This window comes from Falco cherrug, chromosome 2 (assembly GCF_023634085.1).
Source record: "Falco cherrug isolate bFalChe1 chromosome 2, bFalChe1.pri, whole genome shotgun sequence".
Taxonomy (NCBI): domain Eukaryota; kingdom Metazoa; phylum Chordata; class Aves; order Falconiformes; family Falconidae; genus Falco; species Falco cherrug.
In genome coordinates, this window is record NC_073698.1 from 99,007,140 (window position 1) to 99,032,267 (window position 25,128).

The following is a 25,128-nucleotide window of genomic DNA, read 5'->3' on the forward strand; positions in this document are numbered from 1 at the left end:
TAAGATTTGTAACAGTTCTGCATTAAAAGCATGTAAACAATTTCATACAATGGATTCATTTATTTCAATACAAATTGTAGCATAACCTAACTCTTAATTAAAGTGGTTTTTTTTTATCTTGAGCCCAAACATCTCTAAGCTTTGGATATGCATACAAGCATGCTTCTCAGAGCCTTTTTTGGTACTATATTTTTCATTTATGAAATCTTCAGCATTGTGCAGCTAACAAAATGCAATATCTCTCATGCCCACTTTTCAGGCTGAAGTGATACAATGCAGTGTGTTTCTCTGTGCATGTTGAAGCATGGCTTGAACTATTGTAACTCACTGAACGTTAAATATTCCTTGTCTTCCCTGAGAACAATTCAAGGCCATCAGGTAATGTGACCGTCATTCATTTTGCAGCAAAGCATATGGCTTGGTAGTGGAGATGGAAGATTTGAAATAAAAAGCACTCCTAAGATTCTTTAGAAGTACGAGCAGCTCACTGCTGATATTTCCCTGAAATGAATGTGCCTGCCTTTCTTTATTCGTTATTCACTCCTTTTCCTTTTAACTGAAATCAGTTTGAGGTGGTGTGTGTGTGTGTGTAATAATAAAATGTAAAGACAGTCTTCCCTTGGTAGGTCTTATTTTGTCAATGACAGACTTTGACTCAGGCCTTTGTGTTACGAAGTCTGATATTTTCCCTTTGATACTGACAGGATTTTTTCTGTATCCTTATTAAGAAACCTTCTTAATTCTAAACTCTTGACTTAATACTTCCCACAGAAATGAATTCTATAATCTGATTTTTCACACAACAAACATATTTGTTTTGTACTTGCTATTTTTCAACGTTTTAAACTATACCTTTACTTTCATATTTAAAAAAAATTTCTCCATCTACTAAATCTAGAACTCCTGTATCCAGTCTTTATTATATTATTTTACTAAATTCATAGAGTCAGAGCAAAATTTAGGTTCCACTGTTGCCTTCTCTGGAAAACCTGTTCCTGTGAATAACTACTCGTACTTTGAAATTTTTTTTCTTTCATGTGTTCAATCAAAATTTCCTTTTTTTGTGAGTTGTGTCCTTTGCCGTCTGCTCTCTTACTGTGTACCTTTGAGCAGAGTCTGGCACTGTATTTTCTAGAACCAGCCAGTAGGTAAATGAAAACTACAGTTAGATTGCCCTTCTTTTCCCCACACTAAACAAAGTCATTTCCCTCAGTCTCTCACCATACTTACTGTTGTATCCTGAACAGAATCGAAATGCAAATAATTTTAATCTCATAACAGTAACACTGCCATGGATAAATGTGTATAATTGAAAAGCTGTTACAAAACCATAATCTATTATGCATGCATGCACACACATGCACATACACACACAAACACTTCTAGTTCACCACTGCTCTGTAGAATGAATTTTCAATGACCATAAAACAAGAACGTATGCATGATTGGGTCATTGAACAATAATTTATTGGAATACACTGGGACTACAAGAAAGTCACTTTTGGAAAACCTTACCAAGATAAAGTATCTTAAAAAAATGATAAGGCACATCTGAGAAATATGAGTTGTGATATCAGGGAATTATATCTTGATGGGTGCTAAAGTCATGGAGGCACATATAGCAATAATAACAGAAAACCATCTTGATGGGTGTAGAATAAAAATAGGAACCTAGTGTGGGAAAATTTCTCAAACATTGTATTGGGATTGCTTAACATGGCCAAATATATAATATTTTGAAGTTTCCCACAACTGATAGCATAGATCAAATTGTCTTTAGTTTGTTCGTATGAGATTACAGCATAAACAAGCCTGGGCTTTGCAGCTTCAAGACAGGGTAGGCAGAACTAATCATTATGATTTCCTGTAATTTTACATGTATAAAAGTTATCTCAAAGGAAATACATCTCTGTTACTTGTTTTCCATCTAGTATCACAACATTAACACTTCGTTGTAATTTTTGCACGACTGCCATGTAGTCCAGTTTCCTTTACTCCATGTCTGCTCCCTGCAACATCTCCAGTCTGTCAATCTTTTTTGTAATGTAAGGCCCAAAAGTGAACACAGTATTCAAGAGGTGGTCTAACAAGTGCTAACAACAAGGTCTAAAAGAGGGAAACAAACACTTCCCTTGACTTTCTATGTTCTCGCTAATGCAACACAGCACACAGTTAGCCTTCACCGTAGCAGCGTCACATGTTGACTCATGTTACACTTGTTATTCACCAGGACCCTGAACTTCAGCAAAGCTTCAGCCTGCGAGGTCGTTGCCCAGCCTACGTTAGTGCATGGGATTGTTCCATCCCCAGTGCAGAACATGGCATTCACTCCTGTTTAACTTCATAAGGTTTCTGTTGGTTTATTCCTCCAGCTTATAGGTGTCCCTCAAAATGGCAGTCCTGGTACCCAGCATATTTATTCTTTGTACCAGTCTGCCCAGTTTAATTCATCTTTATGCTATTCAGTTCAAAGGGACAGCATATAATATTGTAGTCATTGCTTCCTAGATTGTAAAACATTAACTAGACCTCCAGTTTGCCTTGACTATAGCCAAGAATAAGAACTAGTTGTAGATGGCACTATTTTATTTTGCTAATAAGTTTTTCTAGGTATAAAATTATGTTAAAATATTTATTTTATGTCTATTGCTAGATCTAATGGAGAGTGACCTTAATAAAAACAGAACAAGAGAAAAAATAAGAGCTTACTGGGAAAAAGGAAACAACTACCCACCAAACTTAATGGCCAGATGTTCAGAAAACCTGACTGAAATGGTGTTAAATAATGAGTAACAGGACAGAGATATGTGATTTGCACTGACATACATAAAAAATAAATTATTTACTTTGGATAAGTAATCATATTTTATAGTACAACTTGAGCTGAGGTTAAAGTATAAGCATGTCTGTTTTGTTTTGGTTTTTATTTCACTCTAAAAGCAGAAACATAATGAACATTCTTTGACTGAAAACCTCAAGCCTGGGGTCCGAAGTAAGACCTATATCCACCCATGCTTTTATCTTTTCTTGTAAGTTCCTGATGAACTACAATTCAGGAAAGTTACAGTAATCTGGGTTTTTGTTGGTTGGTTGGGTTTTCGGTGTGGTTTTTGTTTGTTGGTTGGGTTTTCGGTGTGGTTTTTGTTTGTTGGTTGGGTTTTCGGTGTGGTTTTTGTTTGTTGGTTGGGTTTTCGGTGTGGTTTTTGTTTGTTGGTTGGGTTTTCGGTGTGGTTTTTGTTTGTTGGTTGGGTTTTCGGTGTGGTTTTTGTTTGTTGGTTGGGTTTTCGGTGTGGTTTTTGTTTGTTTGTTTGTTTTAGTTTTTTGTTTAATAAAAGTTAAATGGTGCCATATACAAAGTCACCATACTTAAATGAGTTATTTTCCTCAACAATTATAGAATTATAGGACCATATAGGTTGAAAAAGTTCTTTAAGATCATTGAGTCCAGTAAACCTAATACTGCCAAGTGCACCACTAAATCATGTTCCTAAGTGCCACATCTACAAGTCTGTTAAATACCTCTGGGGATGGTGACCCAACCACTTCCCTGGGCAGCCTGTTCCAGTGCTTGCCTGTTGCAGCACAAACAGACCAGTAGGCTGCAAGAAGGCTTTACCATTGGTCAGATGCTACTGTCTGTGCTGTCTCTCCTTCCTCCAGAGGCTAGACCACACTGCTCCTGCTCCATCTAACACCATCTCCCACAATCCTCAGGGCTATTTAACTACTTATCAGGAATGAGCTACAGCTGCACATCATCCATGTCAATCAACCCACTGCCATCCAGGCAAGGTCACAGCTGCATGTTATCTATGCTAATTAACCCACTGCCTTCATCCCTCTACACTTGACAACCCTTTCAGTGAACGAAATTTTCCTAATATCCAATCTAAACTTCCCCTGGTGCAACTTGAGGCCATTTCATAATAAAATGCCTTATGTTCAGAAACAGTATTATGTTCTGATCCCCTCTATATGAAAGGAATTTGAGACTCTAGGATTAGAATGCAAAGGAAATTAGGCTATATCTGATTTATTTTCATGACAGCCAAATTTTCTACTGGACCTGACAGTGGTTCTACAGATCTCAAGAGAAGTGATCTCAATTTTTACTTTTTTGTTTCAGAATAAGCATAATCAATCAAACCTATGTTTTTCTAAGCGGAACTTCCTCTTAGCAAACCAAAGGAATTCCCTTTGGAAATTTCTTTTGATGGAAAGAAATCTGAAAATGTTCAAACTGCTGGGCAGTCACCACTCTGCTAAAGGATAACTAGCTCATTTACTGTTTTCCATCCATGTGCCTGCTGAAGCCTACCACTTCAGAATATAGTACAGAAAATGCCCCTGATTTAGAATATCTACACATGTTCTTCCGCAGTAGGAAACATGTTTAGTAACTCAAAGAAGTATGATATAAAAGTTTTCCTAGTGTGACTCCCAAAGTGCAAGAAAATACTTTTATAATTAAGGTGTTAGCCATCCTTTTTGCAACAATTTTTTTCAGGGTAATATTATACATGGGAATAAGCAGTCAAACTTTACATTATTTGTGCAACTCAAAGAGCAAGTGCAATCAAATACTAATAATCAGTAATAAAATGCTACATACATTTCCTTTAAGTCCAGCTCAGGCTTTTCTTGCCTGTCGAAAGCGATCAATTTACATTCCAGGTAGGTTTTCCTTGCTTCCTGTGGCTCCTGGTAGAGGCAGCAAATTTTCAGTCTGAATTAATGAAAGTGGCAAAGAAACAAATGCCATTTTATCACTTTCTAATCCAGCGAGTCAAGGATCATCCCTACCAAGTGGAACTTTTGTGGATACATTTATTACTAAGGTATGTTCTACTATGAAATACTTTGAATGGAAACAGCTAATTTTGGATACCAGATACTGGAGTTTTCTCTAATTCCTGCAGTTTTGTGGAACAGCTTTAATTTAAAAGGCAAGCCTTTTAAAAACCAGAAAATGGCTGTGCATTCAAGATGAAGCTGGCACCTTCCTTTACACATAGAGAGTTCAGAGCCTCACACCAGGCTTTGGGCTTGGACAGACTGATTCCCCAAACTGTCATCCTTCTTAACATTTGTTCAGCTTTATCGACATCAGTGACCTTGGATGGAGTCTTAATTAGGCATTAATTAGAACTGCTGAGCAGAATAAAATGACACCATATTAAAATCATAAGCAACAGCCTCCCTATGCTAAGGCTCCAAATGCTGGCAATAACCAGTTAAGAGGAACAGATGTTAGGAGCAGAAGAATTGGGGGAGGAGGGGTGGGGGGAGCAAGCACCCAGTGAAGTGGGCCACAGGTTTGCTGTATTTTTAAAAATATTCTTCTCACGTCATGTGCCACTTTATTGTTGCCTTTCTAAAAGATCTTTCACTGTTTTTTTTTAGGTAGACGACATCCACCGTTCTCCATCTACCCAGTCAGTCAGTCATTCATAGAATACTGTTAGACTGGTCAGGCATGACCTCCCTTTGGTGTATCCATGTTGACTACTCGTGATAACCTTTTACTCCACATGCTTAGAGGTGACCTCCAGGATGATTTCCATCACCTTTCCAGAGATGGAGGTGAGGCTGACTGGCCTGTAGTTTCCTGGGTCCTCTCCTTCTTGCTTTTTTTGAAGAACAAAGTGATATTGGCTTATTAGATAATGCAAAAGTAATGTAGGGAAATAATATTTTGTGATGTTGGAGAAGTGTTCATTTTATGTAGCCAGAATAATCTCTTCTGCCACTCTATGAATCCAGATGAATGTCAGAAATGTATGTAAAAGGTACAATACATGGTATACATTATGTAACATATATATAATATAATGACAAATAATGAATACCAAATGTATATGTCCTGGTTTCGGCTGGGATGGAGTTAACTTTCTTCTTAGTAGCTAGTACAGTGCTGTGTTTTGGCCATGATGTGAGAACAATGCTGATAATCACACTGATGTTTTCAGTTGTTGCTGCGTGATGTTTACATTAAGTCAAGGATTTTTTGGTTTCTTGTGCCCTGCCAGTGAGAGGGCTGGAGGGGCACAGGAAACTGGGAAGGGACACAGCCAGGACAGTTGACCTGAACCAGCCAAAGAGGTATTCCATACCATGGGACGTCGTGCTGAGTATAGAAACTTGGAGGGTTAGCTTCTGGGGGATCATTGGCCAGGGACTGGCTGGGCATCAGTCGGCGGGTGGTGAGCAGTTGTACTGTGCACCATTTGTTTGCCTTTCTCCCTTTTCCTTTGCATTTTACCCTTTCCCCCCACCTTTCCATTATAATGGTTATTGTTATAGTTATTATTGTTGTTCTTACCTCTTTTATTCTGTTTAAATTATTAAATTGTTCTTATCTCAACCCTCAGGTTTTACATTCCTTTCTGATTCTCCTCCCCACCTCTCCAGGTGGGAGGGAGTGAGCAAGCGGCTGCGTGGTGCTTGGTTGCTGGCTGGGGTTAAACCATGACAGTATAATATATAATATTTATTATTCAATATAATTTTAATATGACATACATATGTGATTTCATGTGATATTTTAAACAATAACATTTTAATTCGGGGGGGGTGTGTGTGTCAGACAGTTTTGTCTTTTTCCATGTGCTTACATTATTTTTAATGAAGGAGAAAGGAAGTTTTTTCCATCATTTTGAAGGAGAAAGGAAGTTTCCTCCATCATTTAAAAGTACCACTCAGTCTTATTGTCATCACTGAGCTATTGTACAGTTCACAGAAAAAGAAAAATATATTGGTATTTTTGTTGACCTCACGCTTTCACAAACTTCATTCCCACTTATTCATCTCTCACACAAACAATATATATTCTGTCCACTGAAGGCAAAGAAGTGATCACAGCACTGCAGACAACCAAAACTAAAGAAAATATTGATAGAAGCCACATAATCCTTAATCACTCTGGACTGCATGTATAACAAATACACCTGCCTTCCACCTTCACAGAAAGAGGTAACCAAAATAAGAAGAACAAACTGATGAGTCCACAGCAAAAATTATATTAAAGGAAAAAATACCCTCCACTCCACCTCAAGAGGTCTTCAATCATGACAATTTTGAGGACTTCTGAAATGTGTTGAATACCGTTATCCACTGTGACTTCCCTTTTCATAAAAACAAAGACAGAACTATCCCTTTATACAATTTAATTTCTCTTCACAGTTCTAATTTTAAAAGCTCGAGCTAGAATTTAATTTGAATCGCTGCAACTTTAGTAATGCCACTGGTGTCTGAAACAGAAGTATTGTGCAACATAAAAATCTGACATATTTTATTATAAAATCCTTTTAAATTCAAATATTGCTTACATTCAGTCTCCACTGATTTGGTCTTTAAATCCATTTTCTGCAAGGCTTTCGCAAGAATCTAGGAAATGCTGTGTGATTTGACTAGATGTCTGTCTAAAGCCGTATTTGAAAAGCAGAGAACTGCTTCATAACTAATCAGTATGATATGAATCATATCAAGGTTAGAAAGCCCCTTTACAGGCAGGTAAGAATTAATTTATCCTCTTAAGGAGTTTCCTTTCTGACCAGTCAAATGGCTGGCTTATGCTTTAAAGAACAGTTTTATACTTCTTAAAAAACTATATAAAATATTACTTTAATCTCAAAGAAAGTTCAATTATCTTTAAATCCTTCTAACTTCTTTGCCTCAGTAGTGCCTTCTGGCAATAGAAACTACTGATTAATTATGCATTTACAAAAAAGACCCACTTCTTTTATCTATTACTGAGCAAGGCTGTCCTCAAATAAATTGCACCACAGGAATCAAGCTCTGAGTCTCCTTTCTCTTCTAACCTCTTCGTATTGTGCATTATATTTTCACTGAACACAAAAGATGTAATGCAGTGGGAAAGTAAGCCCCAGTCCAACAATGACAAAAGCATAAATTACAGCCTCTGTCAGAAATGGAAACAAAGATAAAAGAAGACTTTGCAGAGTGAAATCCAAAGACAGCAGCACCATTTATTATTGTCTCTAACAATCTAAATGCAGCAGGGAATCCTTTGGGCATATTACACTACCCACCTTACTAACAAGAATCCCTTTTAATGCCAACCCCATTTTCCCATATATTTCCTGTGGCCTAACAGCATTATCTTTACTTTGTGTGAAAATGATACCACTGACCTCATTTTGCTCAGTGAAAATGTAGAACACCCTGATATCTACCCTGCCAACCTTCCTTTAACATAAAAGATTATTGACAGAGAGTAGCCTCATGTCATAGACACTATGTAGCACTGGAGTCACAGAGGCTGCAGAAAGGTAATGTCTAATTTACCTTCTAGGTCTCACAACCTAGGAAAAAAAAATAAAAAAAAAAAATAAAAAAAAAGAAAAATAAGAAAAATAAGGAGTCACTCCAACACAGTAATCTTTCCTATTAATTTTCTGATTGGACTTTAGTGTAAGAAAAACAAGATATATGGAAATGAAAACTTCTGTTTAAATGAACCAAAATTAAAACTGAGTTAATGGTTAAAAACTGCAATATATTGTGAAAATACATTAATAGTTCAAATATCACACTGGATGAGGAGAGTAGGACTATGAAGATTTGAAATAGGCTGAAACAACCTGTCAGCTCATCAAGGTATAGGTATCTGTATTACTCTTTTTTTTTCTGTTTTCCCCAAACCGAAACATTTAATTAACACCACATGTAAAATATGTTGTTTGAAGTCATAGCGCTATTAAAATCAATGCCAAATCTATCAATGACTTTTTGAGAGACAGGGTTTCACTAGTGCTCCTCTAGAAGTTGTTCTGAATTAGATTTTTTTCAATATCCTATAGTTGTTGCTGTTGTCATTGTTATTGTTATTATTATAAAATATTAATTAATTTTCCCGACCAAGACTTGAAAGGATATCTTTTAGCTTTCATTAAGCATAAAAGAAAAGATATATAACAGTGCAAACCGTAAACATATGTGGAAGGTGAAAGCATCCATTTCATGGAAGTGATCCTATCAAGGATGTCTTCAGTGCAAAGTGGGTAATAAGTAAAAGGGAAAGTGATAAACAAGACGAACAGGCATGAAGACGATAGACAGGGGACAGCAGAGTCAGTGCAAAGAATGAAAAGTCTCCAGTTACCAACTGATGGCCATTAAGAAATTCCAGACAGTTTTGGAGTGGGACAGCCTGGGCTTTGTAACTGATAAGATGGAAAGAAGACCATGGGGATTTGAAATATTTGAGGGGAGTGTGAGTGGAACTATGCAAAACTTAGGTGGGAGCATGTATCAGAAGGGGATGAGGAAAAGCAAAGGGGTAAGAGGCAGATCAGGGTCCATACAAGAGGGTCTGGCTGTGTGCAGACCATGGCTGGTCAGCGCACTTGTCTGATCCAGCCCTGCACCTGTCTTCTCCTTAAATCCTGTGGTAGGTAGGTCTCCCTGTGCCACCTCATTTGTTATTCCATGCAGGTGTAAGCGCTGTAGAGATGAGGTGCTGGTTGCTGTGGGTGTAAGTGCATTTGTGGCCAGACACCACAGTCAGATGGGAAGGCAGGTGCCCCAGGAGGGTGGCGTCGGCAGCTGGAGCCAGTGGGGTTTTGGGGACACCAGTGGGAGCAGGTCAGGGATGTGGATTCAGCCACTGAGTCAAAGGTGTGTGTGTCCTGAAAATCAACTATGTGAGTACCAAGTGAGTGAAGTGAGTGAGGGGCTGCATGCCAGGCACCTGGTGCTGGCTGCTGGGATCAGGGTCTGTGTCTGCATCACCCTCAAACCTGGTGCTGGGCAGGGGCACCAGGCAGGCAGCAGGGCTATGCCAGTACTTGGGAGAATTTGTGAGCTTGGGGTAGGTGTGAGACAAACATCTCTTTGTTGGTGAGCACCAGGAGAGACCTGCATGTGTCAGGGACCTGTGGGGCAGGTAGAGCATCCCAGTATCCTGGCATGGGTACCACAGACAGGGGGTAGTACCAGTACACAGAGGATCCATGAATGTGCATGTGCTTGTGGCTCTGCACAATAGGAGGTAGGGGTGGGGAGTGTATGCATGCTTGACCTACTGACCTTTGATTTTGACCAGCCAACTGAGAGACAGTTGGCTGCACTTGTGTTTATGTGAGCACTGCATCTGGGTGCTGCTGATTGCAATGCCGTGTCTGTGACAGTATATGTATTCAGACCTGTGTGTTTGTGAGCATACATATCTGTCTGTGTAGGTGTCTTTGGGATACATGCCCAACTTTGCTACTCGTTGAACCTGCAAATAGGAAAGTGGCAGCTGTGTCCCCAGCCTGGGCAGAGACCCTGGGTCCCTAGGCAGGAGGAAACCCCAGCCCTGGAGCTGCTGAAGGCTGTGTCTGCTTACAGCATCCCTTAGCACAGAGAAAGGGCAGAAAGGATATTGGTTAACACCATGTTTTTGCTATTCTTTGAAGAATTTCAACAAAAGAAAAATATACTACAAATTATTTTATAAGAGGAGGAGTTAATAAACATTAATGTGAACCTCAGTCCACCATTGTTGTTACTGCTGCTTGCCTCTCATTTAATACCTCTCTTGGATACACATAGCTGCCTTGAATCCATAGGTTCCCTCTAATGGCTTTATACCTTAAATTTCCCCTGGAATTTCCTAAGCTTTTCCACAATACTTGTCTTTACCTACCATGGTTTATGTGGTCTCTGCAGCACTTCGGTTATTTTTACCTTCCTTTGTGTTTCCTACTTATTTCCTACTTATTCTTACTATTCTATTAGCCTTCCTGCAGCACAACAGGAGACACATAATACATCCTTTTGAAAGTAAAAATCTAAAGATTACCTCCATACTTTCACTTTCAAGTTTATATGTGTTCATATTTGCTTTGGGTTGTACTGGAAAATGTTGGTAGAACTCAGGAACAAATTAACATGCAGTATGGTTTTCTGTATCTTGACTAGATGTCCTCAGTTCAAGGCTGTTTTGTAGACAGTTGAAAAACCACTGTGTTTTGGCCTTTCCACAACACGTAGAAAGACTTAAAATACTTTAAAAATGTGACTCATCTGAAGGATATGGCTATAAACAAGTAGAGACAATACATGCAGACTGTGGTACAAGATGTACCCATTACTTTTTTTCTATGTGATGCTTTAAAAAGCTAGCTATTCACTGGCATGGCCTTGTCTTGATTGAATAACAGAAAAAAAATCAGGTATCTTTCATTAAGAGTACTTCAATCAAGAAATGACAGGTTTGACATTTAAAATGTGAGCGATATGACAGTCACAACAAGATACATCTTACAGTGGCATCAGTGGATTTATACATTTGCAAGAAGTCTGAATTATGTCTCCATGAGCAGGTGTGCTTTGAATGTGGAATGCTTCCAAAGTTATCACTCACATGACAAAAAATATATCCTTTCATAGCTGACAGGTTTTATAGCAAGTATATGTTTGAAAGCAGGCAAAGATCTGATAAAACATCATGCAACAGGTCACATCTAGGTAAACATACATCCAGATGTTTACCATGGTAAACTGTGAAGACTGTTTTATCGGTAGATAAAGTGAGGGTTTTTTTTTCCTTTTTTGTTAGTTATGTTTATTTCAGCAATATACTTTTCATTTAAGGAAGTAAGAAACAAGATATCACTGACATATTTCAGGAGGTTTTTTATTTGTCACCAATGGTATACATGTTCCGTGTTCTTATAAAATTTAACCAAATAAAATTTACCATTTTCTTATGATCAATAAGACATGAGGAAAGATGTAAGGCCACACAGTATAAGATGTCTAATTACAGTAATGCAGGGAAACATCTAAAATGGAACTTGGACATATATTAAAAATCTTAATACAAAATTTTCACCCAAAAACATGCTCAGCCATTGACTAAGTCCTGATATATTTACAGACTATTTACACTGTAGAACCAATAAATAGTATACTTCAACATGCTGAAGTTATTCTATCTATGTACAGTCAGCTTGGTACATCCATGTATTAATTATTCTTCAAAATAAACTGATGAGATTCTAAGAACTTCCCAAACATATATTAACTGAAATGTTATATATTCTTACTTTCTCTTGTGTGTTGTGCTCTCAGTGTAAAATTGAGTGAACTAAAAAATTTGGGGAGCTGAAGCAAAAGAGGTCTACAATTGATTTCAGTTAAAAAATCCACTAAAATCTATTCAAAACTACAGAGAAGAAGTGGAAGAAGGGACTGAAAATCTAGCTTAATGAATAGTTATATAGTGAGGAAGTTGTCACTTAAGAAGGGAACCTATAAACAATGGCAAAATATCATTGACTAATATAAATTAAATACTTTAGAAATATATAGTTAAAATCTAAGGTGCAAAATGCTTTAAAATGGACAAGACCAGACTGCCAATGTGAATGGGGGAATAGTAACAGAAGTTATACGGGAGTTACTATATTATAACAGTATCTAAGCAGAAAGCATAGTTCTATTCTTCTGAAAGAAGCGCCACCTGACATAGCAGGCCAGTAACAATTAATTGTATTAAGTCTGTCAAGCTGAATATTGACACTATGACAGAAGAGTATAATTGGAGAATATTGGAAAATGAGACATTTGAGAACTCACAAGGGTCTTGAAGAAAGTTATGAGCAGAGAACGGTGGGTGTATATGAGAAGTCACATAAGTACAGGTTTGTTAGTTGAGCTGAAATATTATGAGATACTTTGAAACTAATTTTGAAAGAATGACTTAGATGGCGGTGTGTGGGTGTGCGTGTGGGTGTGTGTATGTACAGACACACACACAACAATTAAACCAAACGTAAATTTCTATGTAAGTTTCAATAAGAAGGTTCATGCTACATTGTAAAAGTCAGTTTATTTTCTAGACAAGAATGAAGTAGTATTAGTCAAACATCTAATGTGTTTTTTCATGGGAACTTGTAAGTGAATGCTGTGAATTGGTGCAGGAATGTAAAATGTATAAAAAGCTACAGAAATTGAAGGACTGGAAATGAATGTGTTCTGTGTTTGAACAATATCACACTAGAAGAAAATGTGTACTGGAATTTTTCAAGTGTCTAATTTGCAACACAACTTGTTTAATATTTTCATGTTACTGAATTAAGATTAACAGTGAAAAGTTAATTTTCTCAATGATGTAGGTTTGAGAGATACCAAAACAGAGAAAGACTGAATATGTTACATAAAAATGATACAATTAATTTAAAAACTGGAATCAAATACTATGGTTTATGTATGCTAGAGTGCTATGTGAAAGCATGCAGCTGTGAACTTAAAGCAGTTACCCAGAAATGGTTACGCTGGGTTAATTTTTGGTGCAGAATCTCTCAAACTGGCCTATAGAGAAAAAGAAGAAATAATTGGTTCACATACAACATCAGAAAGATTTTTATTTTTTTTTTCCATACTGAAGGCATCTATTGACTGACAGGTACTCTGAAGAGTAATATTTCACGTACCTGATGCATACATACCTGCCAACATCAAGTGTCATGTTTACATTAGTTACATAAATGTCTAAAACTTCTTTGAATTCTAGTTAACTGAAGCTAGGTAACATCCCAGTGCTGATGTGGATGCTATGCCTTGCAGCAGTGGTCTAGGGCATGCAAAGTGGAGGGGGAAATAGAGAGAGAGCAGATGTATGCACCCATCTCTCTGTGAATATCATGTTTGATGGACAGTATATTATCATCATGCTCCCTGACACTCAGCATTGCAGTGAATAAACAGGCTTTGCTCTTTGCCTTGCTCCAAAAGCCTCAGTGGAGGTGAGAAGCCTCCTAAAATGACATAACCCTTAAGCACTGCTTATTTGCCAAGTACATTTGTTTATTCAGCAGATCCTTCCCCGCCTTCCCCCCAAATTATTTTGTGAATATACTGATACTGAGGTTAATTAAGATAAGAGATAGATTGATTTCATAGTAGACAAACATCTCTTCTAGTGGCTTTCTTGGCACTTTCCTAGGCAGTAGGTTAAGGTTTATGAACTCTAACAGTAAGATGTTTTTATTGATCATGTCAGTCAATTGGAGGTTACTTTGCACATTTATGGCACATCAATGATAAGTTCTGCAGCAGATCTGCAAAGTTAACCTCTAGTTTTCCAGAACTAACAGGCTGTGGGTATTATTCTACTTTTCTATTTTAAAATCAGATTTCTGTAGGGATCATGAACAGATATATTTCATTTTCTAAAATATTATATGATACACATAATATCTAAAATAGATCGTACAATATTATCTATATTTTCCATTTTTCAGTATTATAAAGCCAAATCTATTAATTCTATTAAAGTGATAATATGATCTTTAGAATTGTGCCCCAACTTAATTATAGTTCTAAAAGGTTTTGTGGATTAAATATATGATTGAATTACTTGAGGGGCTGGGGTTTGTGGTCATGAGGGAAGTATCTATTCAGAGCAATTTAATACGAGGACACCACTGTTGGAGACAGAATACAGGGCTAGATGTACCCTTGGTTGGTCTCATTTGTATGTTTTTATATTCTCATTAACTATGTGTTTTTTTCTGAATTGAAACACATTGTTTCAGAAAACTTCAGCTATGCTTTAATGTAATTGTTGCATAGTTTTGTACACAGTACTAATTTACTAGTGAATACAGAATAATGTCCCCAAAATCTACTACCTACTTAAAAAGATACCTATGAATAAAAGCTGTTCAGTCTGCAATACATGGACTGCCACATTACCTGTTCAATCAAAGACAAGAAAATGAGTTTGAGTCAATCTCATACTTTATTTAAATTTCACATTGAAACTATTTTTACTAGGAACTTCAGTGGACTCACGTCAAAAAAAAAAAAAAAGAACTAGGAAAAAATTTGCAGACACTATTTTTTCCGTTTTTCAGGTAAAAAAAAAATCTTTCATATTTTGCTTTTTTAAAGGTCTTGAGAAAGCTTAAAGAAAGTAGAAGAATCAAACAGTTATATCTCTCACTGAAACTCCCAAGTAGGTTTGAAACCTTAAATTGAGTAAATCTCACTCACTATCAGTTTTTATTCTCAATCTGGAGGTCTGCTGCATTTTTCAAACAGGTTGCTTGAGATTCATAAACCATTCAATATCCTTGACCCCACTGTAGAGTATTCTTTTTTTGCTAGGAAATGTGTTTACTTTTGAAATATTAAAGCAAGAAGACCTATCAGCCCCTGCTCCCAAACATTTTAATAGATTTCTGTCTTCCATCTTTTTCTGTCCCTCAGGAATGGGAAAATACATAGCATTTAACATCATACCAACACTGACAACTGATGTAAAGCCCTAGAAGGATTTAGTGCAAGTTCCTGTGGGCCAGCAGCATTTCAGGCCTACTTACCATGCTGAGATGTAAGCGAAGCTAAAAATATAGATGTGTGTTTTGTGGTTACTTACTTTAACATGTGTGAGTATGTTTGTGTATGCATGAGAGAGATGAGAACAAAGGGAATTTTTAATCTGAAAATGTTTTATTAATTGGAAACTTTTTATCAGTACTGAAGAAATAACTTAATGCATAAATGCAACTTTTTCCATTTTTTTGTGTCTTCTAAAAAACTATTATTAATAACAATCATTGATATTAGAACTTTTCCTTCCTTCCTTTATTTCCTAATTCTAGAACACCCATCATGTCTAACCTTTTCTACTGCTGCATTATTTTTGTAAAAAGCAAGATAGCAATAAAACAGATTACATAGCTAAATGATTTGTCTCTAGCACCCAAAAGACATACTTTTTAATGACTGACTGCTTCACTGATTTCTATTTGAGGAGTGCAGGTAGAACTCTGTGGTTCAGGAGAAAATCTCTGCCTAAGAAAAAATGCATAATCTGATTTTCTAAAGAAATTACTCAAAAAAAGGGAATGGTAACTTCTCTAAAGAACATGTTTTCCCACATGTGGGGTTGAATATATAGTGTGTGCAAAATAACCTAAAGCTACATTATTGCACTGCTGTCATCAACACCATTTACTTTCATCCTAGATGTTCATTAATCTGGTAGCAGGCCAGCTAACCTGTTATAGCTGCTGTGAAGAGTATATAGTGTCCAATATAATTAATTACATCTCTCCCCCTTTCTTTCATCCTCACGGCAAAAAGACTAATGATGTCCTGTTTTCCCAGAGTTATCATTTACAGTTTTGTCAGTGATAGATTGCATATAAGTGCTATTCTCAAATAGCACAGAAATTAATAACAAGTTCATTGCAGAGATATATTGAAAAGCTATGCATTTGTTAAAAAGGTGGGTGTAGATATGCCTTTTGAGACCTGGCTTATTAATTAAAAGAAGACCCTAAAAACCAAAACGGCTAAGTGTGCATTAGTTGTTTTGACAGGAATGAAAGTTGAGGAGCACAGCAAGCAGAGACTGTTTCTCCATACAAAGGAGCTAATGTGAAGATCAAAATCACATTTAATAGAAAGATTTTCATTGTGGAAGTGTTAGTCTTTTCAATAAAATCATACTCTTCAGACTCTCCTTTCTAAGGGATGTACAAATTGCCTCTTTAAAATATCAAGCAGAAATATGTTATTAAAGATCTGACCTGAATCCTGTTGCTTTCCTGTTATACAGCCAATATTAAAACAAACCTTACCTTTTTGAACTTGCTATGCTCATACAAGGTTCCTGGTCTTTTCATTTCCCACACACTCCTCTTGAATTGACTTGTCAAACAGAGTTTTGCGGTTTTGCTCTCCTCTTCTAGTAAAACAGTTCTTGGTATCAGATACAAATCTAAATATGAATCACAAAATCACAGAATGATCAGGGTTCAAAGGGACCTCTGAAGATCATCTAGTCCAACTCCCTGCTAAAGCAGTTTCACCTAGAGCAGGTTGCACAGATGGGTTTTGAATGTCTCCAAAGAAGGAGACTCCAAAACCTCTCTGGGCAGCCTGTTCCAGTGCTCTGGCACTCTCAAGGTAAAGTTCTTCCCCATATTCAGAAGAAGCTGCCTGTGCAGCAGTTTATGCCAGTTGCCTCTTGTCCTGTCACTGGGCACCACTTAAAAGAGCCTGGCCCCATCCTCTTGACACTCATTCTTAAGATATTTGTAGTTATTGATACCACCCCCTCTCATTCTTCCTTTTCCCAGGCTAAACAGGCCCAGCTCTCTCAGCCTTTCCTCATAAGGGAGATGCCCCAGTCCCCTAATCATCTCTGTAGTCCTCCGATGCATCCTCTCCAGTAGTTTCGTCTCTTGAAATGCGGAGCCCAGCACTGGACACAACACTCCAGATGTGGCCTCACCAGGGCAGAGTAGAGGAAGAGGATCACCTCCCTCGATCTACTGGCCACGCTCCTCTCAATGCATCCCAGGATCCCATTGGCCTTCTTGGCCACCCGGGCACACTGCTGGCTCATGGGTGACCTGCTGTCCACCAGAACTCCCAGGTCCTTCTCCCCAGAGCTACACTCCAGCAGGTCAGCCTCCAGCCTGTACTGGTGCATGGGGTTATTCCTTCCTGGTGCAAGACATTGCACTGGCCTTTATTATACTCCATCAGATTCCTCTCCACCCAACTCTAGCCTGCCCAGGTCTCGCTGAGTGGCAGCACAGCCTTCTGGTGAATCAGCCACTCCTCCCAGTGTTGTATTACCAGAAAACTTGCTGAGGGTACACTCTGTCCCTTCATCCAGGTCACTGATGAGTAATTTGAATGAGGATGGACCCATTACTTATCCATGGGGAGCACCACTAGCTACAGGCTTTCGGCTAGGCTCTGTGCTGTTAATCACAGCCCTCTGAGCTCTTCTTAGTCCACCTCACTGTCACTCATCTAACCCATAATTCCTGAGCTTACCTATTAGGATGTTATGGCAGACAGTGTCAAAAGCCTTGGTGAGATCAAGGTAGACAACATCTACCACTCTCCCCTTGCTTACCCAGCCAGTCATTCCATCATAGAAGGCTATCATGTTGGTCAGGCATGATTTTCTCTTGGTGAATCCATGTTGACTTCTCCCAATAACCTTCTTTTCCTCCATATGCCCTGAGATGACCTCCAGGATGAACTGTTTCACCACCTTTCCAGGAATGGAGGTGAGGCTGACTGGCCTGTAGTTTCCCAGGTCCTCCTTCTTGCCCTTTTTGAAGGCTGGAGTGACACTGAATTTCCTCCAGTCCTCAGGCACCTCTCCTGTTCTCCATGACCTTTCAAAGATGATGGAGAGTAGCTGAGCAACATCACCTGCCAGATCCCTCAGCACTCAGGGGTGCATCCGCCAGGGCCCATGGATTTGTGTGTGTCAGATTTGTTTGCTTAAGTGATCTCTAACTTGATCCTCCTTGACCAAGGGAAAGTCTTCCTTTCTCCAGATTTCCTCTCTTGCTTCCAGGGCCTGGGAAACTGAAGGACTGGCCTTGGCAGTGACAGCTGAAACAAAGAAGGCATTCAGCAACTCTGCCTTCTTTGTGTCCTTTGTCACCAGGGCACCCACCTCATTCAGAAGCAGATCCACATTTTCAATAGTCATCCCTTTCCTGCTGATGTACTTGAAGAAACCCTTCTTGCTGTCCTTGACCTCATCGCCTCCCGGTATGTTCTGGCAATATCCCTCATGTGCTTCCCTGTCAGGCTGGCAGATGGGTGCCTCAGTGCCCCTAACAGAGTCACTCACTATAAACACTTGATGTTTCTTTTTGTGGTAACCAGAGTGTGCTGCTGGTGCAGTATCTCCATGCAGACCTTGCTCGTGGGTGTCTATAGCTGCTAAACCTTCATATCTGTTCCTGTTTGTAATGCAGGAGCATGGAGATTGAAGCAGAGTCTTACTTTTATGGGTCACTAGGGTCCACTACAGGAGCATGGCCCTGAAACCACCTATCTATCTCCACCTTGGACTTTCTAATACCACACAGCTTTTTAACTGTTTCTTGCAACCCAGCCACCTGTCATAACAGATCATCAACCTGTGAACACCTGAGGCAGGTTCTTTCCAGAAGAAGTGTCAGGGCACTCATGCAGCCTACCGCTTGTACCAAAGCAGCCTTCTTCCTTACCAGTGGAAGCATCAGACATCACAGAGGCTTTCTCTCTGGACACACTGGCTTTAACTCTGAGGCAAGTGCCCACCATCCTGGCAGAGACCTAAAGCACTTCCCTGGGCTGTGGACCTACAAGCAAGGTTCAAGACCCTCCTTGTATGCCCTCCCATGCAAACTGTGGTGCCACACTGTGTTTGCAGGGCTCACTCGGGCCATTATAATCTCCCATGGTTGCACCTGGCAAGGCCCAAGCCACCTCAGCCTCATTCATGAGAGCTTCCAGCTCCTGGTGGTGTTCTTGGCTCTTGCTCAGGTTTCTCTAACCCAGGAACGCCCCTGTCCACTTTGATCTAGTGTTCATCCACAGAATTTACTGTTGTCACTGCCGTGTGCCTTGCCAGCTGAGAATGGAAGATGATTCTTTTGCTTTTCATTAGCTTTTTAATACAACAGTAGGTAGTAAATGCATCTGTTGAGATATTTTAAAATATTTGGTTTAGAAGTTTTTCTGGACTCTTAAATAGCAATCATTCTCATTTTTAAGTACTACCCACAGTTTCTGTGATATTGCAGTGGAATATTGTGATGAAGCTTGGATATGAGTGTGAGGAACTCCCTAGCAAATATTAATCTCTAAACAAGAACTCTTAGTCAACTGTTACAGAATCTAGTAAAATTCAATAAGGCCGTGTGCACGGTCCTGCACCTGGGATGGAGCAACCCCCAGAATCAATACAGGCTGGGCCAAGAATGGATTGAAAGAAACCCTGAGAAGAAAGACTTGTGCATGCTGGTGGATGAAAACCTCAACATGGGCCAGCAATGTGTGCTTCCAGACCAGAAAGCCAACCGAATCCTGGGCTGCATCAAAAGAAGCATGGCCAGCAGGTCAAGGGAGGTGATTCTCCTGCTTCTACTCTGCTCTTGTGAGAATCCACCTGCAGTACTGCATTCAGCTCTGGAGCCCCCTACATAAGAAGGACTTGGACCTATTGAAACAAGTCTGGAGGAGGGCTACTAAAATTATCAAAAGGGCTGGAGCACCTCTTCTATGAAGACAGGCTGAGAAAGTTGGGGTTGTTCAGCCTGGAGAAGAGAAGGCTCTGGGAAGACGTTATAGCAGCCTTCCAGTACCTAAAGAGGGCCTACAAGGAAGCTGGAGAGGGACTTTTTACAAGGCCATTTAGTGATAGGACAAGGGGGAATGGTTTTGAACTGAAAAAGAGTAGATTTAGGTTAGATATTAGAAGAAATTCTTTACTGTGAGGGTGGTGAGGCACTGGAACAGGCTGCCCCAAGAAGCTGTGGATGTGTCATCCCTGGAAGTGTTCAAGATCAGGCTGCATGAGACTTTGAGCAACCTGGTCTATTGGAAGGTGCCTGTTCATGCTGGGGGCTTGGACTAGATGAACTTTGAAGGTCCCTTCCAACACAAACCATTCTATGATTCTATGAAAATCATTAGAATTATTAGCATAATAAGTAATTAAGGTTATGGGATTTGACATCCAGAATAGACTCATTTTAACGTCATAATTATTCATTTAAATGACTTCCATTTATTTATTCTAAACGCATTTTTCGATTGAAAATATACAAGATTCTTATGAAAATAAGTAAATTCTGTCCCAGTTTTTAAGTGTTTCTGTAGCTTGAACCGGAACACAATTAACTGTGAGCAGGGGGAAAAGAAAGCCTATTTTTCTGCGTAATAGTTTAAGAATTAAAGAATGGAAAAATACATGGAATGTCAAAAAACCCCAACTGCAAAATACCTGCAAAACAATTTAACTTAAAGTTCATTTAATTCTAATCTAAATAAAGTTATTACTTAATTCTTGAGAACCCTTTAAGTGGGTGTTGGGTTCAGATGATTTTGGCCTAAGTTTTCCAATGCACACAGTTGAATGCTAGACCAGAAATACTGCAGTTGGGTTGAGTATCCACTAGATCTGTGCTTTGATGAACATCTGTTTTTGATTTGATGATGAGGTAAAATTCAAGAATGCTTCTGTTTCCTCTATTTCTGCATGACATCTTCCTTGTAAAGGAAATGTGGTAGGTCACTACAGGACCTCAGGGAGCCATATAAACCATTGCAACCTGGGGACTACAACACCCTCTTTTCATCTTTTACTGAGAGCAATAAGAGCCCTCAGACATTGTCTTCTGATGAGAGTTTAAAACCACTTCCTTACAGCAGGGCTTCCTCTTCATTACACTAATTTCCATGGGATGAGTTCAGTCCCAAAGAAATTAAAGCTTAGCCATTGCCAGAGTAAAGGGTTCAGTATCTAAGAAAAACTTCTTCTTTGTTTCAGAGTTGGAAGACTGTGACTCGCAGCACTTCAGCCCTGCCAAATCTTCTCTCAGTATAACCACAGAACCCCTCAGGGAAGAGATAAAATTTGCCCAAAGACCACTGAAGGACACTTCAGATGTCTTTTGAACAAACTTCTGACACTCTGCAAGCTCAGGCCCATCTTAATACGCCAGACGTCCTTCAGACTTTCTTTTTTGAGGATATACATGGCTATTTGAAATGTTAGGAGTAGTAGAACTTTACACACTTGCAGGATTTCAGATGATGTAGCCCAAAGGACTACACATAATGGCTGCAGCTAAATGCATCTGTCATGGTTTAACTCTGGCCTGCAACCAAGCACCACACAGACGCTTGCTCACTCCCCCCAGCCAGGGGGATGGGAAGGAGAATCGGAAAGGAATGTAAAACTCAAGGGTTGAGATAAGAACAATTTAATAGGTAAAGCAAAAGCTTCATACGCAAGCAAAGCAAAGCAAGGAATTAATTCACTACTTCCCATGGGCAGGCAGGAGTTCAGCCATCCCCAGGAAAGCCGGGCTCCATCACGTGTAATGGTTACTTGGGAAGACAAACACCATAATGCCAAATGTTCCCACCTTCCTTCTTCCCCCAGTTTATATACTTAGCATGACATCCCATGGTACGGAGTACCTCTTTGGCTAGTTCGAGTCACCTGTCCTGGCTGTGTCCCCTCCCAATTCCCCGTGCCCCTCCAGCCCCCTTGCTGGCAGGGCCTGAGAAACTGAAAACTCCTTGATTTAGTATAAACATCATTCAGCAACAGTTAAAACATCAGTGTCCTGTCAGCATTGTTCTCACATCATGGCCAAAACACAACACTGTACTAACTAGTAAGAAGAAAATTAACTCCCAGCTGAAACCAGGACACCATCTTTCCGCATTACATCATACTATTTAAAAATGTTTACTATTACATTTTTCTACCTTTGAGTAAGAATATCAGAATCTAGAAAGTGTGCTTCTCTTTTTAGCCTTATGTCATACTTCTGTCTCTGCTAGAGACAGAAGTCCTTTCTATTGCAATGTCTCAACAACATGTTTTTGTTTCCTCCTCCACACAATGTGGAGGAGCCTTCTCATGTATCTCACAGGTGGATCAGTCCACAGTTGATAATTTTTCACATATTTAGTATGTTTAAAAGTACCACCCCCTGCACCTAATCTTCAGCACTGCCCAGGCTGTTGCAATGTTACTTTTACATATAATTTGTCTACATGGTGTTACAGACCTTAATGACTTTCATTTAAAAAACAAAAGAAAAATGTAGGAAGACATCTACTTTTTAAATTATTTGGAAAATAGCATATATTGAAGAGAGAAAAGTTTAAGATCTAACTTGCTCACTGATCTAATATGTCGTGGTTTTTTTTTTTCAAACCTATCTTTTTGTTTATACTTAGATCATCATAGCAACTATAATGTTAACAACACATTGAAAAATACATTTAGAAAACTTTCAAGCGGTAGAAAACTGTTTCATATTTATCAACAAGATGAGTTAATTTCCCTGATATTTATAAACAAAATGAAAATATTATCTTACCTTGACAACCCTCATCTAGAAGGTATCATGGTTGCATACTATGGTGGTTTGAGAAACTTCATAGCCAAAGTATGTGCATATTCATAATGACCTAGTCAGTGCATATCGTATGTCCTGAAAAAGTCAAATTTAGTTGATACAGCTCTAAAGAACATACGGAACTCTTCATAAGACCTCCCCTTCCATGTTTTGCTGCACCAGTAAGTAATCATACTAAGCCACTGAGAAATCAGTTAATTATTAGATGAGTACTTTTTTTGTTTTGTATCATAAAGATATTTAACAACAAATTGAACCTAGTTTTCTAATGAATTATTCTTAATAAAACAATGTAGTATATTCTTTGATTGTTGGTTTGGGTTTGTTTGGTTTTTTTTTTTCCCCCAGAGGAAGATGTTGTTTTGGTAGGTTTTTTTGTTGTTATTGTTGTTGGAATTTATTCTATTTTTAAGGTAAAATTATCCTTTTTCTAACTTAATAAGTTCATACAATTGTTTTAATGTTTTCTTCTTTTTCAGTAGGTAATGGAAAACATTTTTGCTATATTTTGTTATCTAGAGACAAATAATTCTGTTAAATTATTTTAATTCTTTAATTGTTTAATTGTTTTAATTCTTTTAAAAGTCTTTAAAGAATGAAAAATATTTTACCATAGCTTTGACTGGAAAATTGTTCTGTTTCTCATCAGTTCCTGAGTTACAGTTCAAGTATAGTTATACAAGAGCAGAGTATGTTTGCTGAACAAGACAAGCAACATTAGTAAAGTTTGTTGTAGGCACCACTAAATACTATAGCTTGAACAGATAGATCAATGTCTAGCTATTTTCACAATAACTTTATACAATAATATGCGCAATAAAGTAACATTTAACTCCAGAATGTGACACTTGTTTCAGAGCAGCTATTCAACAAGTTTTTCTGTTGTTGCACTACATGCATTTAACATGTTCAGTCTTTCATGTCTTTGTTTTCTTTTCATCTTGACATGAAAGACAAGCAAGCAAGGGTCTTCTTTTTAATCAAAGTGAAAGACAAACACATGCTTACTCCTTCTGTATCCCTATGTATGTATTGCATATAAATCAATGTTTTGCATTAAGTCCAGAAAAAAAAAATTACAGCTTTTTCTGTTCTAACCCTGCCTTTCTCCATTTACATGGTTCTTGCATGGTGTCCTGTTTTCAGATGCTTTGTAGTGCTGACTACGCATTATTTCTCTGTGGAACCAAGTGAAAATTCTGAATAATTCCAGACCTACTTTACAGTGTTATGAAAATTTTGCATCTTATTCTAGCTTTTAGTACAGTTACCTACCATTTCAGACAGAAAAATGACAGCATTTAATGTATCTGTAATGGCTAAATTGTCGAGAAAATATCTTGTCACACTATGTTCTCATAGATGATGAAATAAATTACAGCCTGCTGAAAGCCAAGGAGAAAGGACGTAAGGCTGGAAGCACAAATTATCACCTCTGTGCCTTTTTCTGTGTGACAACAAGACCACATACAGTTGCCACATTAGGATTCTCATTAATTTCAGATATGTTGAATTATCATGGCAACACTTAAACACCTTAAGATATCAGAAGTGAAAGTCTTGAAATTAGCAATAAGGCAGGTAGAGAGGCAATGATAGCTAGACTGTATCTGAGGGAGTCTGACCATCACCTAGTTTAATTTTATGATGCCAGGGTCACCTTAGGGACATTTATTAATCTTAATGGAGTTAACATGAAGTTTATTAAGTTCTGTGGTTAGCAAAATAAATGTTTAAAGACCATTGGAAGTCTAACTTAGAATTTTGATTTATTCATATGGCTGTATGAGCATGACAGAAAAGTAAAATACAGAAGCTGAATATATAATGTCATAGCCATTTGTTTAAACAATTATAACTAGATAACTGAAGAAAATAATATTTAAAAGTAATTTAGGGAAGAATAATTCTTAGTCTATGAACAGTGACAGTTAGCCTTTACTATGGACCCATAATCCCTCTTCTCCTCCTCCTATCCAACACCTACTTCAGCAATTAATCTTTCCACAGCTTCTTCCACATTCAGTTAGCTGCTTTCATTCAGTATTCCAGTGGTAAGATCTTACTCGATATCCATCTGTCTTTCTTACTCCTATGCCAGGCCATCAACAGAATAATAGTGAGAATAAGAGAGCAACAACATATTGCATTTCAGTCCTGGTAACTATTCTGGTGATCTTTTGGTTGCCAAATAAACATA